General features: G+C 38.2%; 1 long non-coding RNA gene across 1 annotated transcript; it reads right to left on the bottom strand.

The window, feature by feature from the left end:
* Positions 1–2,660: 2,660 nt before the first annotated feature.
* Positions 2,661–4,347, bottom strand: LOC128418838 (uncharacterized). Its single transcript, XR_008331767.1, has 2 exons — positions 4,217–4,347; positions 2,661–2,980 (listed from the first exon to the last, which is right to left on the bottom strand). It is a non-coding gene; the product is annotated as an uncharacterized LOC128418838 (long non-coding RNA).
* Positions 4,348–4,947: the final 600 nt, after the last annotated feature.

Below are 4,947 nucleotides of genomic sequence, written 5' to 3'. Positions count from 1 at the left end.
CTAGAGTTCTGTGAAGAAATTTTCCTATTTTGCAAAGGAAGGAAACTTTTGAGAAATTGTAGAACATGTTTTGGCACTTGTACTGTTAAACAGGTACTTTTGAATGGTATGACTATGTGGAGCCTGGGTGTACCATTTAAAAAAGAGAGAGAGGGGAAAGAAGCCTTTGTCCTTGTTTTGCAAACACAAATAAAGTGGTTGTGATATATGAAAGTATGCAGAGGCAGCCTGCCATTATGTACTGATCCATGTACTTCTCGTTACATTCTAATTTGTTTGGAAGCTCAGTGCCAACCACTCATCAACATTCTTGGCCACAGAGCTCCAGGAAGATGTGATTCATGTTGTATCAAAGAGCCTGGCAGCCTCTTTGGCCCAGTTGTGGCAGTTCACAAACAATGTGTTCCATGAAACTCCCACACCCAGCCCAAAAAGATTTCACAGAAACCATCCATCCTGTCTGAGTGGGAAGTGGACATTCTACTGCATTGTCATGCCAACCTGAAGTTTCACACTGCATTGTTCCCAGCGTAGGATCATCAGTGGGTGAGGTTTTGTTTTGCATAAATCTATGCTCAAGGTCTTCGTAGAGGTGTCCAATGAAAACAAAAACTACAAATCCTAATGGCATTGCGCACTGTGGAAAGACTGGGTTGTATCCAACTACTCGGAGTAGACGCATAGAAATTAATGAACCTGCAAGTTATGTCCATTATTTAAATGGCTCGACTCTGAGTAGAACTAGCATTGCATAGAACCCATTAAATAGTTCTTTGCCAGTGGAAATGTATCAGTTCGCTAAGTCAACAAACAGGTGAAAGCAGATAAGTTTTAAAAACCAAGCTTGTGTGCAATGAGGGCACCTCCAGCTTGGAGAGTTTTGTTTTGTTTTGTTTGTGGATATATTCGGAACTGTCCACACCACATTCCGCTTTATTCGTTATTCTGTGGTGCTTCCCCAGTGTTGCTGCACAATTGCTTTCTGGGAGGGCACTCTTGCACTTTAGCACAACAAAAGCAAGATATTTTTTTTTAAAAAAATGCGATATGAAAAGTTGCAAGATTTCAGCAGGAGACTATGTGACATGCAGCAATTGGTAATGAAGCAGTATGTCTGCCCCAGAACATTTGCAGGCATAAACAGCATTGAAAGTGGGATTGTATGTTTTACAAAAGGTGTACCTTCATGAGCACAAATAATTCCGAATGCAAAATAAAATGGACATTTGAAGAAGCCCTAAATTAGAAAAGTGGTAACAGTGACAAGAAAATAAACTCCTGTTAACACCTGTTAAAATGTTCATCCTTCCATTTACAATGAAAATGGAAGAAACAAATCAGTCTTCAAAATGGAACAGTACAAGGACATCTAAGCCTTATGAACTCATGCATAGTCACCTTTCAAGTTCTTAATTTGTCCAAATTGTTAATTTGCAGTTCTAATCAGGGTTCACATTTGCACGTCAACCAGCCAGTGAGTCACAGAGTGAAATGAACCCGCAGACTCAAGAATGTAACTGAAAACCAATCAGACTAGGTTCAAAACATATTACGATCTCCTGAATACTGAAGCAAAACATTGTCTATTAACTTCAATGGGTATACTCTGAGTAGGACAAGCTTTGGATATTACACACTAGCTTTGTTCCTGACCTTTCAGAGATGGGGAATTGGCTGGGGATCAAAATACAAAGTGTTTACCATTAGTACATATCTACAAGGTCTGCTCTGCTTAACAAAAAAAAAAGTATAGCTTTATGTGAACATAAGTATCGTTACTTGGGCTTCTTATACCAGTGTATTTCTCAAAATTTGTTTCAATAAATTATTCCTTTTAAAGGAGGGAAGAAATTGAATGGAAGAGCTATTTCCACACTTGCATTTGGTGGCAGCATGTGAAATCTGCATGTCTTTAATTTGAGTTCTTTGATCTAAGATGATTAATTCAACTTCTTTAAGTTCATTAAAACGGTTGATAGAAGATGAACAGTTGTCAGCGGCTGTTCATTTTTTCACTGGATTATCAAGATTATGTTTTGTATTGGTTTCTTCTAATTACTCTGTGTAATTTTTTTGTGGTTTTTTTGCTACCTGAAGTAGGACAATGGAGAGGCAGGATATAAATAGGGATGAACTGCTGTTCTGTTTCAGCTTCATGGGCACTCGGTCATAGATCCTGCCCCATTTTGTGTGCACAAAGAGTCTGCAATTAAAATGTACACACATTGTGCACATTGGCAGCATAACCTTTGCATTCATGTTTGCACTCTGTATGAAAAATACACATTTTTCAAAATTTTCCACCACAAAAAAAATTCTGTGAAATTCACATTTTGTGTAAATTGGTTAAAGAATAATACATGGTTTGGGGTGCACCTTTTGCACCAAAACTGCATCACAACATCCAAAGGAGTGAGTAATACAACTGGGAGTTTTGATCCACATGGAAGTTTGGAAACATCGGATTGGATTGGTACACTGTGAAAAGGGGACTGGATGAATTCCTTTTCTGTATTTAAATATAGATAAATATAATATACATTACCAAGTATTGCATTTTCTTGAATGCCTGACTTTTTTGTTTTTTCTTTCATTGTTACTCCAGAAAACCAGAGAACCTTTGAACTCTGTGATCCTGGATGAAACTACAGAGATGATCCTTGAGAAGCAGAATGTTTAATTGCCATCCATTTCAAGCATGCCTTCTTTGACAACAAAATGCAATTAAAGAAACCATCATTATCATGTTATGGTGCCTCTAGGAGGTCCTGGATAATGTGGAAAGGGCACTGCAAGAGTTGCTTAACCTTCTTAGAAATGAACTTCCTTAACATTTTTACATCTTCCCTTTGGTTCATGTCGGTCACAATGATGAAACAATTTAAAAGAGGAAAGGTCATGGCAAAACGGTGAACTTTACATGCAGCACCGTGCCGTAAAAGTCTCCTGAAGTAGCAGCAAGGGAATGGTGAGTCTCATGCTAGAAGAAGGAAACAGTGGGTTGGTTTTAGCATTGGGGTTGACTATGATCAGAATAATAGATTTGGATTAAAGGGGAGGTTTGGGGGGGTTGTTTTTTAAAAACCTTTTAAAAAAAACACCTTTGGATTTGGGTTCTTTCTTTCATTAGAGACTCGCCAAAGCTTGAATTCTTGGATCTTCCAGAAGTGATGTAGGCTGAGTATTGTTTGTTTTATTTATTTTCAGACAAACTATCCTTCAGTAGCCAACTATCTCCAGTAAGTAAGTAAGTAAGTAAGTAAGTAAGTAAGTAAGTAAGTAAGTGAAATAAAGCAAATACAAACAAACAAATATTCCTGAGAGATAGGCAGATAGGGGATAACTAACATAGCACCCTCAAAATATTGTTTCATTATGTTTCCCATCATCCCATGACTATTGGTAACGCTGACTAGGGCTGATGTAAGCTGGAGTTTAGCAACCTCTGGAGGATACTGGATTGTCTACCCCAGAGAGAGAGGGAATATTTATTCAGGTCCAGGTGTTTGCTTTATCTTATTACTTATTTACAGGGATCAAAAGCGACTTTAAGTGCTCAGCTCAGATAACAATATGTTAATTTTCCTCCTCCATACTCTGTCCGCTGAAAGATAGATATATAACTAAGACTTGCCAATGAATATTTACACACCATAATAATATGGCAAAGTACTAATTGCTGGTGTGGGTTTTTTGCTTGCTTGCCTGCCTGCTTGGTGCTATCTTTAATCCCATCTCCTCAACATCTTTGGAACCAACTACCAGATGAATGATCAATAGTACGTAGGCCAAAGTAGTAAAGGGGAACTAAATAAGTAAATAAATGGGGAGATAAATTATTCTTTATGAATGATTAGCCCAGTATTGTTCTCATTACAAAGAGAACAGATGATTTACATTTCTCCTTACAGATAATCAGCAGCTTATTGGTGTCCTAGTGTGACACGGAATGAGGCTCTGTCATCTGACTCTATCATTTCCGAAATTCATCACAAAACTACATTAAATATCGTATGCACCATGTAATTGTCTGCAATGAACACCGCTAAGACAGTAATTGTGTAGTCAAGAGTTAATTTATTCACAGCAAGCCCGTGCAATGTAGATATTAATCTCCTGGAGTACACAAACTGTTGTTCAGGGTTAAAGTATTCACTCTTCCCGCAACATAAACAAGTCATCTCCTTATAGCTCTTCACATAAATTGCTAACTTACCACCAGGGGTGAATTCAGGATTGGAAAGGAGGCCAGCAGGAACCTCTCCTTCTCCATTGCCTTTTCTGTCCATTTCAAGCACTCTATTTACAACTACCCAGCAAAGTGAGCACAAGGTAGGCAGGAAATCCTTTTCAATCTCTTCATTCTTGCTACTGTTTGCTTGCATGCTCAAAGTAGGCAGCTGAACAGGAAGGAACAGCAATGGGCAGCAACAACAGGGGGGTAGCAGGAGAAATGAGCGAGTGTTAATTTCTCTCTCCTACTCCCCTCTCTTCATTGCCCATTTTTCCAATCTTCCACATTCCACATCAGTTTGTGATTTTTTAATATAGTCCACTTAAAGATTAGTCCCCACTTGAGTGTGCATTTCTTCTTATATGCCCATTTATTACTTAACTAAGATCTTCTCGGAGAAGATGTGGAAATAGCATCATACAAGAAGCTACTGGTAAGGCAAGCAATAATTTTTGCAAGCATTAATTACACACAGCCTTGGGTTGGACGAATGCATCACAAAAGTCAGGACAGTGAGAATTGTAGCAAACAGCTGCAGTTGGGTTTGTGCATTGTTTTGGAGTGCACAAATTAGGTAAATTCTCAATGCAAACTGAACTGAACTTTCAGTAAATGGTCAAAAGAAGAAAGAAAACCCCGAAGAATTTTCAGTCCAAAACTACATTGCTTATTTCTAGTGTCCTGTTGTCCAAAGAGCACTAAACATTTTAACA

Source organism: Podarcis raffonei, chromosome 8 (assembly GCF_027172205.1).
Source record: "Podarcis raffonei isolate rPodRaf1 chromosome 8, rPodRaf1.pri, whole genome shotgun sequence".
NCBI lineage: Eukaryota > Metazoa > Chordata > Lepidosauria > Squamata > Lacertidae > Podarcis > Podarcis raffonei.
Note: the sequence above shows the minus strand (reverse complement) of the source record. Positions and strands in the feature narration are given on the sequence as shown.